Source organism: Hyaena hyaena, unplaced genomic scaffold (assembly GCF_003009895.1).
Source record: "Hyaena hyaena isolate Hyena2069 unplaced genomic scaffold, ASM300989v1 scaffold_97, whole genome shotgun sequence".
NCBI classification, from domain to species: domain Eukaryota; kingdom Metazoa; phylum Chordata; class Mammalia; order Carnivora; family Hyaenidae; genus Hyaena; species Hyaena hyaena.
Window position 1 is genome coordinate 1,429,029 of NW_024080728.1, and position 14,085 is coordinate 1,443,113.

General features: G+C 35.9%; 1 protein-coding gene across 4 annotated transcripts in view; it reads left to right on the plus strand.

Annotated features, from left to right (window-relative positions):
* ADK (adenosine kinase) overlaps positions 1 to 14,085 on the plus strand; it is a 507,420-nt gene that overhangs the window by 82,695 nt on the left and 410,640 nt on the right. The window lies entirely within an intron of this gene.

The window sequence follows — 14,085 nt, forward strand, 5'->3', positions numbered from 1 at the left end:
TTGTGTTATAATTTTGGAATCCTTCAGATCTCTTCTGTAAGAGGATAAATTTCCTCCTCCTTTAGTTTTCCTCATTCCACTTAAAGACAATTCTTTACATATAGTAGATGATCTGTATATATTTGTTATATAAAGAGTAATTTTAGGGCACCTGGCTGGTTCAGTTGGTAGAGCATATGGTTCTTGATCATGGGGTAATGAATGTCAAGTCCCATGTTTGGTGCAGAGATTACCTAAATAAATAAATAAATAATTTAAAAATGAGTGATTTTGTTATGCCAAGTATTGTTAGGAGTATTGTGATACAAAAGAAATTAGATAGCTTTTCCCCCTTGTAGGAATTTCCATAGTAACAAAGAGTATTCTGTATTCTGTTGTTTTTATCTTACGCTTCTTTTCTGAGATAACATTTTAAAAATAATTTTATTTTATTCATTTTTAAATGTTTATTTATTTTTGAAAGAGAGAATGTGCATGTGTATGTGAGCAGGAAGAGGGCAGAGAGAGCGGGAGAGAGAATCCCCAGCAGGCTCCATGTTGTCAGCATGAAGCCCGATGTGGGGCTTCATCTCATGAACCGCAAGATCATAACCTGAGCAAAAAGCAAGAGTCGGATGCTTAATTAGCTGAGCCATCAAGGTACCCTGAAATGGCTTTTTATAGTTGGTTTAAAAAGGATCATCGGACTGAAATATCTTAGCATAATAGTGATACATTCTATCATAGTGAAGTTAGGTGTATTTTCATTAAAAAAATTAAAAATCTTGTCATCAGTCTGGTTTCATGCGGATCTTGAGAATTACAGATGATCTAGTGTGGTTTAGGGCTTCTTGGGTGAGATTTCCTAAGATCTTTTCATGGGGTCCATGAAGACAGAACTATTTTAAAAATGATACTTAGACATTGCCCTTTCCATTCTCATTTTCTCATGAATGTAAGTAGTTTTTCAGAGGTTCCATGATATGTGATATTGTGAGAATCTAGCTATCTTCTATTAATTATAAAACAATGTTACTCTTCTCACTAAATTTTTTAAATTTGGAAATAGTTATTTTTCATAAAATATTATTTATATTGACATTTAATGGTTCTGTTATTTTAAAAAATTAATAAAAACTTAGAAGTTTTAATTTTAATGTGATTACCAGGGATAGATATAAAAGCTATTTGAAGTACTAAGTACTTTTTTAAGTATGAAAAGGTCCTGAGATCAAAGCATGTGAGATCTAGTGATCCTAATTCCTTATTTTCATTTTACCAGTGAGAGTACTCTGAGGCTCAGAGGGGTTAAATGGTTTAGTCAAGTATACTCAGCCATTTGTGGCTTAGCTGATACTTGCATCACTGACTACTGTCTCCTTTGATTTATTTTAACTGTTTCATGATTTAGATATTCTCCAACCTTACACGAACTCTGAGCTCCTTAAACTGATTTTTAGTGTGATATTTTAACTAACTTTATTAAGTGCATGAGCAAATTGTGAGCATTGACCTGATTCTTCAGCTACAATAAAATGGTGTCCTTTTTTTTATGCATAAAACATCTAGTATAACCTTGCTATAAAGTGTGAACTTTCTAGCAGGAAAAGGGAATTGATACATGAAATAGTGTAGCCTTAGTGTCAATAAAGTTGAGGGCAAAGAGGTAGCATTTCATATTTTAGAGATTCTTTTACTATCTTCTTACTCCCCCCACCCTCCTCCCCTTCTTCATCAACAATAAAACATTGGATACAGGCTTCTCTGGACATTTATGGCCATCCACTCATAGAATAACAAAGTATTCTATCCTTAGGTTTCAACAATTAAGAGGATGATAATTCTGTATTGCTCTTTTGTTAGCTGTATATTATTTCTCATGTTGAAGCTCATGATTGAGACGTTAGTTTCTAAAACATTCCTCCCCACCCCCCTTTTTTTAATTGTTGAGGAATTAAAAATCTTGTCATGAAGATAGATTGAAAACCTGGGTACTTTTAACTTAGAAGAAAGAAAAGCAGGACATATATGATAAGCCTCCTTTTTCATTTGAAGCACCTTCTTTATGTGGAAATGTGATTACATCTATTGATTTATTTGTGAAACATCAAGGATAGAACAACCAGTGAGTGGATAGTATAGACTGAATCATTTTAGCTCAATAAAGGAGTTGTAAAGAAATGTAAAAATAGAATAAGCTTGTTTTGGAGGTAATGAATTCCCTTTCTCAGGAAGTGTTAAAGTATAGACCAGATTACTTGGTAGGAATTATTTGGTTGGTACATGAATCAAGAAGGTATAATTAATTGGGTTAAATGATCTTTTAAGATTCTTTCTGTTTTTATGTGTTTAGGTATACTTGTTGAAAATAACTTTTAATTATAAGAATTTTACTTATTTACTTTTAAAATACAAATTAATTTTAAAAGGACAGTTGGTTTAGTAGATATATCTTACCCTTATATCAACTAGTCAATAGACCTGAAGACTTTATGGATCTGTGGTCTTGCCATGAACATTAAAATTGATTTTCTTAAGAGTGTGTTTTATTTATTCCTTTCATTGCAAGCTATTTGAAGAGATGACGAATTAGTAGCAAACATTTGGAAGAGGAAAGGATGATAAGCGTTAGAAAGGAAGATAAAAGCCATTTTGAAGATGTACATTGATTTGATATTTTGGGGTTTTTTTAATTTTCTAATTTGTTTATGATCATAAATATCTTCTGCCTCTTGTTACCACTCTTTTCTGTTTCTTTTCCATGTATTCCAAACTATCCATAACCAATATTTGTGTGAAATTCTCTTCATTGTTTGTGGTTTTAGAAGTAGTAGAATCCTTCGTAATAATATCACTAAAATGCCGACTGCATTAAAGCATGTTTTACAACTTCCTAATTTAGCAGAGTATTTTGGTGGAAGAGGAGAAAAGGGTCTTAATGTTTTTAACTCTTTTTTTCTTGGGGTACTAGATGGAAATACATATTCTTATTAGTACTGGAAGTAAATAGATAATTGCAAAATATTTGGCTTTATTTTCATTTGGGAGTAGGTATTTGTATTTCTGTGTCTAAGCATGTATCTTTATATATCACTTATAATCTTATATACTCCCAAAAAGAATTTGAGATCTTATAATGTCTTATTGTGTACACACACACACGCACACTGAGTTTTATTTGTTCATCAGACATTTATTGAAGTCCTGGCATAGGATTTAAGTTAAATTAGTTATAGGGTTCAGGTAGGAAATGAGTGAGTGAAATGAACCAAATTGAAGCAAGAGATATTGATTGATATATTATAACTTCTTTTCAAAGATCCATGGCACTGTAGAATCTTGCCTTCAGGTATACAGTGTAAGATTGTTGTGTGTGATATTTAAATAGTTAAAAAATTAGAAAGGGTTTCCAGAAATGAAAGAAAGGTTTCCTGGTTAATCTGTGGTCATTAGACAAATTAAGTGATCATTGCATTCTGCAGGTATGGTAAAGTTTTATTTATTAATTAATTCACTTATTCATTTAACTAATATTTATTAATCTTAGCATTGTGTAGTTTCACTTTAGATATTGGATACAGAGCATCAGTTTTCCTTTACTTACAGAGTTCACAGTCTAAGAGAAGACAGTCTAGAGTATTAAGTTTCTTATTCAATATGTATTTCTAGTAAAAAGCTACAACATGGAGTCTAATGACTTGAGTTCTTATTTTGCTACTTTTTATTTATTCATGCAGTTAATGTTAGTAATAAATGTTTATTATATATACCAGAAATGTAGAGATTAGTAGTATATAACCTTCCCTTAAAAATTCATTCTCTTCAGGGGCACCTGGATGGCTCAGTTGGTTGAGCGTCTGACTTTGGCTTAGGTCATGATCTTGTGGTTTGTGGGTTTGTGCCCCACATTGGGCTTTGTGATGACAGCTCAGAGCCTGGAGCCTGCTTCGGATTCTGTGTCTCCCTCTTTCTCTGTCCCTCCCCAACTCACTCTCTCTCTCTCTCCCCCTCCTTTTTTTTATTTTATTTTATTTTATTTTATTTTATTTTATTTTACTTTACTTTATTTTACTTTATTTTATTTTATTTTGTAGAGAGAGAGAGAGAGAGAGAGGGACAGAGTGTGAGCAGGGGAGGGGCAGAGAGAGAGAGGGAGACACAGAATCCGAAGCAGGCTCCAGGCTCTGAGCTGTCAGAAGAGAGCCCCATGTGGGGCTCAACCTCAAAAACTGTGAGATCATGACCTGAGCCAAAGTCAGACGCTTCACTGACTGAACCACGCAGGCTCCCTTCTCTTTCTCCCCTTTAAAATAATACATAAACATTAAAAAATACATTCTCTTCAAGCTTATTAAACAAGCAATAGCTAGCTATCATACAGTGTGATATCTGCTGTGATTAAATTATTTTTAAAATCCTATAGGAAAGTAGATTCCTCTAGCTGCATGGGATGCAAGAAGCTATGTCAAAGAGCTGGTATTTGAGCTGGGACGTGAAGACTGAGTAGAAATTAGTTGGGAACAGAGGATTCAACAAGAACAAAGGATTAGTTAACCTATGTTAATAGGTTCTGCCTGAACCTATTAAAAATTCTGCATGAACACACAGAATAGAGTGATTTGCATGAACACACAGAAACATGAGTGAGTAAAGTGTATTTGGAGAATGATGAAGTATTGTTTAGTTTGGTTAAAACACTAGGTATGTTGTGGAACGAGTGGAAAGAGAAGAAGCTACACATGTAGGTTGGGGCCAAATTGTGTGAGGTCTTGGAGGGGGGCAAAGTTTTTAGGTTTTTATATGAGAGGTATTTGGGACCTGTGGAAGGTTTTTAAGCAAGCAAACATGCTTAGTTTGCATTTTACGAAGACAGTTGACAGAAAATAGTATGAAGTAGAAATTGAGGCAATAGGCACATATACTAATTTGAAAACTCTTCATAATAGAAATGAATAAGATAATAAGGATCTGTTATAGGGAAGTAGTGACTTTAGAATACAGAGGATGGATTCAAAATTAATTCAGAGGTTTGAGTTGATGAGATTTAGTGACTGATCAATGCAGAGAGAGGGCATCCAGGAAGATTTTAAAATTTCGTCTTTGACATCTGTATAGATAAATAGTGATGCTATTATCTTTGAAAGTAAGAGCAATATGAATTGGGAGAGGTTATGAATTGGGTTTGTAATGTTGAGTTTGGAGGAATAAATCTAAAGGAATGTTGGAGGTGCTTAAGTTGCAGGTGGAGGAAATGCCTATTTAAGAGAAGAGAAGAATTAGGAGAGAGGTAGTAGCTGTTAGGTATGTCTCAGCCTGTTATTTATAGAATATGAGAGGTGGAATTATTTTCTGGTTTGGAAATGAGCGATGTTTTAGTTATCTCAAATTCTAATTTAGTAGTGCAAAAATCACAATAATTTATGTATATTATAGACTAATAATATTAGTTAGAATTTATTGAGTGCTTGCTATGAAGCTTAGCTAAAATGTTAAGCATTTTGCATTCATCAATCTTTAATTCTCATAGCAGTGTGAGTTAAATATTACTACTATCTGGACTTTCAGAAGGGTAGCCAAGTTTTTATAACAAGTAAGTGACCGAATGGGTATTCAAACAAATGTTAGTCTGACTTTACAGCCCAGGCTCTTAATCACTATGGTATTTGTATGTCTTGTAGAACATGAGAGCTGAAATGGGTTTAAAGACATCTAGCCCTGCTCTATAATTAAATAGATGTCATAGCTGAAATCTGTCATTTTTGTTAAGGTTAGCTATCCAGTTTACTTAATAAAAAGCTTACCCACCAACCATTCATTATTCCTGTTGTCCTTGTGGCAGATTTGTGTGTGTGTGTGTGTGTGTGTGTGTGTGTAGTGTGGTGTGGTGTAGTGTGGGTAGGCTGACCTCTCTGTCATGTAAGTTGAATAAGTCCTTATCAGTCTAGGCCAATCATGTTTGTCCCACTTTTTTGTGTTAGTTGAGAGATGAACATGTGACTTCTACCTGGCCAGTGAGACGTGAGGGGAGGCTTGATGAGGAGCTTCTGGGAAAGGTTCTCAAACTCCTATTTCTGGGTGATATCCATCTAGGTGTATACTTGGTATTGTGAGAGCTACTTTGTAACTATATGAGGGCTAGTTGTTATAAAATCAAAACACTGTATAGCAGAGTGAAAAGATGGTGAGAACCTGGATCCTTAGTGATTTTTTTTGAGCTGCTAAATTACCCAATCCTAAAGCTACCCTAAGTCTTATGTGAAATTGGAGGATGTTTATTAGGCCATTTTGAATTGGATTTTTTTCCCTTGTTTACAAATGAAAGAAACTGAACTAAGGTCTAAAGTATCTACCCTTCACCTGAAGTACAAAAAAGCCATGTGGGGTGCCTGGGTGGCTCAGTTGGTTAAGCATCCAATTTTGACTTGGGTCATGATCTTGGTTTTGTGAGTTCGAGCCTCGCATCGAGCCTTGCATCGAGCCTCGCATCTGATAGCGCAGAGCCTGATTCTGCTTTGGATTCTGTGTCTCCCATTCTCTTTCTGCCCCTCCCCCTCTCAAGTGCTCATGCAAGCTCTCAGCCCCTCTCTCTCTCTCAAAAATAAAGATTAAAAAAATGTGCCATTGTAAGGCTTGTCATCACTATTAAGGTAAACTTGAAACAGAAACAGTTTTTGTGTCAATGTTCCATTTTAGTGTCTACTCCTAATTTTATTGGGGCAGAAGTTAGAAATACTCATGTTCTAGAAATTAGATGTTATATGTTAAAGTAGCAAAGTGTCATTGAGGAAATAAGATTGATTATTTTGATAACAGTAAATGGGTAAAAGGAATAGGAAACTGGTCTTCAAATTAGGGTAGGAAATAGATATGGATTTAATTTTTAGTCAGTTAACAAGTTTCAGGGCTTCTCTCTTAGACCCTTCCAAGGCCCTGAGAGGATCTCAAGCATTGTGGTTACGTAGCTAAATTTTAGGGGGATAAAATTGTCAAAAGTTAGATATTTTAACCAGTTAAATTGCTATTTATTTTCACTTTGACTTGTTGGGTGATATTAGAGTGGTCAGAGGCATTTTGGATTGTGAGGAAGTATAGTAGGGGATACATTTAGATGAAGCACCTGGTTTGCAGTTACTTCTATATATTGTAAAGATCTTACTAGCCATTCTGTCATAGGTATGACTCCTAGTAATATTCTTACTGTGCACTGTGCAGATGGCTTTGTGATATATAGATGCAAGGCCAGAGGTCTTAGAGCAATCTAAACATGTTCCTTGAGTCTGGTAGGAGGAAGAGGAAGGGAAACATGGTTTAAGTGTATAGACTCTAAAGCTAGTCTGGAAATTTTTTCTAAATCTTAGAATTCATATATGAATGGGAGTTTTCCTGATTCTGACAATAATTCTAAGAGTGTATATGACTTTATCAGTAATAACTGTAAAACTGATAAAAACTTTTCTAAACTATCAATAATAAAACCTGAACCAAACACACTAGCAGACTAAATTATCTTTTTGTTTTCTTAATATTATAAACTTTTTTATATGAAAAGGAAATCAAAAGTATGTAGTTAGAAATGTAAGAAAATAAGAGCATATAGAGGTTTGTCAAATAATTGAAAATATAAAGATATGCCAATCTTGGGATGCCTGGGTGGCTCAGTCAGTTAAATATCTGACTCTTGATTTTGGCTCAGGTCATGATGTCACGTTTCATGAGATTGAGCCCCGTGTCGGCCTTTGTGCTGACAGTGCAGAGCCTGCTTGGGATTCTCTCTTTCCCTATCTTCTCTGCCTTTCTCTCTCTCTCAAAATAAATAAAATAAACATTAAAAAATGCCAGTCATTCTGGAATTTATGATGTTTGTGGTATTTTGTTATCTTTTAAAAATTTTAACTTATAAATTGAATTTATAAATATATATATTTATATATAATATATAAATTTATTAAATTTATAAATTTAAATTATAAACTGAATCCAACAATACATTAAAAATTATTCACCAAGATCAAGTGGGATTTATTCCTGGGCTACAGGGGTGGTTCAGTATCCAGAATTCATTCAGTATGATTTATCAAAATGTGATGTATCACATTAATAAAAGAAAGGATAAGAAACACATGATCCTCTCAATAGATGTAAAAAAAAGCATTTTGACAAAATACAGCATCTTTTCTTTTTTTTTTTTTTGAGTTCTTTTTTTTTTTTTTTAAATGTTTTATTTATTTCTGAGAGAGATAGAGAGAGACAGCGTGAGCAGGGGAGGGTCAGAGAGAGAGGGAGTCACAGACTGAAACAGGCTCCAGGCTCCGAGCTGGCAGTCAGCACAGAGCCCGACGCGGGGCTCGAACCCACGAACTGCGAGATCATGACCCGAGCGAAAGTCGGATGCTTAACCAACTACGCCACCCGGGCGCCCCTACAGCATCTTTTCTTGATAAAAACTCTCAAGAAAGTAGGGATAGAAGGAATATACCTGAAGATCATTGAGGCCATGTATGAAAAACCCAGAGCTAGTATCTTTAATGGGGGAAAACGGAGACCTTTCCCCTAAGGTCAGGAACATGGCAAGGATGTCCACTGTTGTTCAGCATAGTACTCGAAGTCCTAGCCTCAACAGTCAGACAATGGAAAGAAATAGAAGGCATACAAATAATCAAGGAAGAAGTCAGACTTTCACTCTTTGCAGACGACATGATACTCTACGTGGAAAACCCAAAAGACTCCACAAAAATAAACTACTAGAACTGATACATCAATTCAGCAAAGTCACAACATACAAAATCAGTGTACATAAATCAGTTGCATTTCTATACACCAGTAATGAAGCAGCAGAAAGAGAAATCATTGAATTTATCCCATTTGCAATTGCACTGAAAACCATAAGATACCTAGGAATAAACCTAACCAAAAAGGTAAAAGATATGTATGCTGAAAACTATAGAAAGCTATGAAAGAAATGGAAGAAGACACAAAGAAATGGAAAAACGTTCCATACTCATGTATTGGAAGAACAAACATTGTTAAAATATCGTTATTACCCAAAGCAGGCTACACATTCAATGTAGTCCCTATCAAAATAACACGAGCATTCCTCACAGAGCTAAAATAAACATTTCTAAAATTTGTATAGAACCAGAAAAGACCCTGAATAGCCAAAGTAACGTTGAAAAAGAAAACCAAAATTGGAGGCATTGCAACTCAGGACTTCAGGCTATAATCATCAAGACAGTATGGTACTGGCAGAAAAAGTACATAGATCAGTAGAACAGAATGGAGAACCCAGAAGTGGACCCACAAACATATGGCCAACTAATCTTTGACATAGCCAGAAAGAATATCCAGTGGAAAAAGACAGTCTCTTCAGCACATGGTATTGGGAAAACTGGACATTGACGTTCAGAAGAATGAACCTGAACCACTTTCTTACACCATATACAAAAATAAACTCAAAATGGATGAAAGACCTAAATGGAAGACAGGAAGCCATCAAGTCCTGGAAGAGAAAACAGGCAACAACCTCTTTAACCTTGGCTGCAGTAACTTCTTACTTGACATGTCTCCAGAGGCAAGGAAAACAAAAGCAAAAATGAACTATTGGGACCTCATCAAGATACAAAGCTTCTGCACAGCAAAGGAAACACTCAGCAAAACTAAAAGGCAGCCGACGGAATGGGAGAAGATGTTTGCAAATGACATATCAGATAAAGGGTTAGTATCCAGAATCTATAAACTTATCAAACTCAGCACCCCTAAACAAATAATCCAGTGAAGAAATGGGCAGAAGACATGAATAGACATTTTTCCAAAGTAGACATCCAGATGGCTAACAGACACATGAAAAGATGCTCAACATCACTCATCATCTGGGAAATACAAATCAAAACCACAGTGAGATACCACCTCACACCCATCAGAATGACTAACATTAACAACTCATGCAACAGCAGATGTTGGTGAGGATGCAGAGAAAGGGGAACTCTTTTGACTGATGCTGGGAATGCAAGCTGGTGCAGCCACTCTGGAAAACAGTATGCTGGTTCCTCAAAAAATTAGAACTAACTTACAACCCAGCAATTGCACTAAGGTATTTATCCGAAGAATACAAAAATGCTGATTTGAAGAGGCACATGGACCCCAACATTTATAGCAATGCTATGAACAATAGCCAAAGTATGGGAAGAGCCTAAATGTCCATTAACTGATGAATGGGTAAAGAAGATGTATACACACACACACACACACACACACACACACACACACACACACAATGGAATATTACTCAGTGATCAAAGAGAGTGAAATCCTACCATCTGCAACAACATGGATGGAACTAGAGTGTATTATGCTAAGAAAAATAAGTCCACAAAAGTTAAATATCATATGATTTACTCGTGTGGAATATAAGAAACAAAACAGATGAATCTAGGAGAGGGGAAGGAAAAATAAGATAAAAACAGAGAGGGAGGCAAACCATAGAAGACTCTTTAAATACTGAGAACAAACTGAGGGTTGCTGGAGGTTGGGGGAGGGGATGAGCTGATTGGGTGATGGGCATTAAAGAGGACACTTGTTGGGATGAGTACTGAATGTTATATGTAAATAGTGAATCACTAAGTTCTACTCCTGAAATCATTATTACACTTATGTGTTATCTAACTTGGATTTAAACAGAATAAAAAAAAGTTTTAAATAGAAATTTGTAACTTAATGTGGTTTATTTTCATATTTTAAATAAATGCATATGTCACATCTAACTTGTATCCTTTTCCTTAAAGAGAGTTCCCCAAGTTGTAAAAGGTACTGGTCCATAAAACCTGGATCTACTCCTCAAAGGAAACACAAGCTAAGATTTATTTTGTGGGGGGTGCCTTGGTCTCAGAGTCGGTTGAGCATCTGACTCTTGATACTGGCTCAGGTCATGATCTCTCAGTTTGTAAGATTGAGCCCTGCATAGGGTTTTGCTCTGGCAGTGTGGAGCCTGTTTGGTATTCTCTCTCCTCTCTCTGCCCCTCTCCTGCTCATGCAACCTCTCTCTCTCTCTCTTGCTCTCTCTCTCTCTCTCCCTCAATAATATTTGTTTTGTGTAAGTGTTGAAATAGGTATGTCAGGTGACAGTTCAGAGAATCCCATGTTTTAGTATTATGATAGAAGATAAAGGTAAAAGTTTTGAAATGAACAGAAAGACTTGGAGTAGAATAGAATGTAGCTGTTTAAACATCTACAGTGGATTAGAGTGATAATATCTTCCTTTAGATTTTATCAGATTCTTTCTAATACATGGCTGTGGCAGCCTTGATGATATTTTCTTCATTAATGTTCTTCAGAAATTAGAATGGGAGAGATTTGATGAGGGGAAAGAAGGCTTCTACTGTGTGCCAGCTAATAAAGAACAGACAGAATCACTCCCTGTTGTATAATAAAGATTTTGGTTTTTACCCTGGGTTCCTGGTACAGAGCAACTAAAACCAAAGGAATTTCCCAAGTGACAGAGTGTCTTTGTTATTTATGGGCTACGAGGATCACTGTGCTATCACTGTCATTATGCTAATGAAGTGACTCATGGTGTGCCCCTAGATCACTTCTGGAGGGGGGCTGCTCACCCAGGAAGATCAAGTCATGTGATTGTTTAGAGGATTGGGGACTTTGAGCTAGCCCACCTCTGGGAAGGGGTTTGGAGATTGAATTCGTTCATGTGGTCAGTGATTCAGTCAATCATTGTAATGAAATCCTGGTCAAAACTCTGGACAGTGAAGCTCAGTGAAACTTCCTTGTTAATAAACAAAATACTTGCCAGAAATGTGTTGCATTTTGATTCCACAAGGGGAGGGCATGGAAGGTCTATATTTGGGACTCTTCTAGACCTTCCTGGTTTGTCTCTTCATTTGGTTATTCTTGAGTTGTATTATTTACAATAAAACTGTAATTGTAAATACAATAGACCCTTGACCAACATGGAGGTTTAGGGGTGCTGATTGCCCATGCAATTTAAAATCCATATATGACTTTTGACTAACCAAAAACTTAACTACTAATAGCCAACTATTGTTGATTAACACATATTTTATGTTATATGTATTATATACTATATTCTTACAATAAAGTAAACCAGAGAAAAGAAAATGCTGTTAAAACTATATAGAGGAGAAACTACAGTACTGTAAAAAATCCACTTGTAAGTGGACCTGCACAGTTCAATTCTGTGTTGTTCAAGGGTCAAACTATATAGCACTTTCCTTGGTTACGTGAGTCATTCTAGTAAATTATTGAACCTGTGGGAAGGTAATAGAAAACCCCAAATTTGTATGTAGTCAGAAGTGTGGGTGGTCTGATGTGAGGGAATCATGCTGTGAACTGTGTCCATTAACTTGTGGGGTCTGTGCTAACTCTGGGTCATTAGTACCAGAATTGAATTGTAGTACCCAAGTTGAGGTTGAAAGAGAATACCTCCAGAAAGACAGATTCTAAAATTAATTACCAAAATACTGAATACAATTTAGGACTTGGTAGTTTGTAGCACTCAACAAAATACATGAATAAATTCACATATGAAGATATTCAACTTCATTCATAGGGGTAGAACATTTTAATTTTGGCCTCTAATGTGTTCCAGTGTTTCATTATCATGAAATGTTAATCACTAATTCACATGTTGCGTATATTAGGATTGAATTTGCATACCAGAAAGTCCAAAATTACAGCAACAGAAACAAGGTAGAATTTAATTTTTCTTTCATGTAATAGAAGTCTGTAAGTTGGTGCCCAGGTTGGCTTGACAGCTTTACAGTCAGTCATCAGGAACTGAAGCTGTATCTTCTGTGCTGGCTTCCATTTTTAGGATCCCCTTATGGTGACTATTACTTTAAGTCGTGTAGGTCTTATATTAAGTCTTGTCTTTAGTCTATAAAACAGACCCAGTCTCTGACCTCATGGAGTTTTTAATATGTGAAGAAGCATCCTATAAAACAGTATGTAGTAGGCTTCAAATAAGTGGCTTCTCCTGGTGAAGGATAGAGGTGATTTCTGAATAGGATAGATTAGTAGCAAAGTAATGATAATTATGATGATATAATCAGAAATATGTGAGTGAATTTACTTTAATCTGTTACCCTTAAAAATAAAACTGCCAGTTATTTTCCCAGCAAAAGTGAGTTTTTTTCAGCATAGTAGAGAATTGCAATTAGGGACAAGCAAGCTGTGACAAAACCATAGGCAAGTCCAGAAAATAAAGGAGAGTTATGCTCTTTTATAGTGGACAGGGGAAGTTAGGAAGACTTTTACAAACAAAAAATCCATTGGAGTAAACTGGGACTTCGAAGTATAGTGACTTTCATTGGCTGAGTTGTTACATTCTCTCATTGGCTGGGCTGTTGCTTGGGAAGGAGGAAAACTTTTTTTTCCTACTGGGTTAGTAAAGAAGTAGCTAAAGTAGTATGGATTTGTAAGATTCATCTCTTTCCTGTTGGTCTGTAGTTGACCGCCAGTGGTAGGGTGTGAGAGCTCCCCGTCTGAACTCTTGGTTCCATTTTAATGAGGTTTCCCTTTATGAATTTTCACAAAATAAATGGCAAGATGATCATATAGTATGCTAAAGGAAATAATAAAAGAACCTGTACAAGAAACAGAGGTAGGGACGCCTGGGTGTCTTAGTTGGTTAAGTGTCTGGCTCTTGATTTCAGCTAGGTCATGATCTCACGTGGTTTGTGGGTTCAAGCCCTGCACTGGGCTCTCCCAACCGCACTGCCCTTGCTCCACAACAGCTCAGAACCTGCTTGGGATTCTTTCTCTCCCTCTTTCTCTGCTCCTTTCCGGTTTGCACTCTCTCCCTCTCTGTCTCTCTCAAAATAGATAATAAAATAAACTTTTAAAAAACAAAACAAAAAAAAAAGATACAGAGCTAGCTTAGAGGAGGAATGATTAACTTCCAGTAGTATCAGTATTGAAAATCAACAGGATAGTCAGTCTTTCAAATGAGTTGAAAACCTCTATCTAGTTTCCCTCTGAGCCTCCTTTTCGTTCAGGCTTTAGTTTTCCTGGTTAGCCGCAGAATTTCTTGATTGTGCCTTGCCTTCAGTGCTTACATAGTTTTCTGTCTGGAAGTTTTTG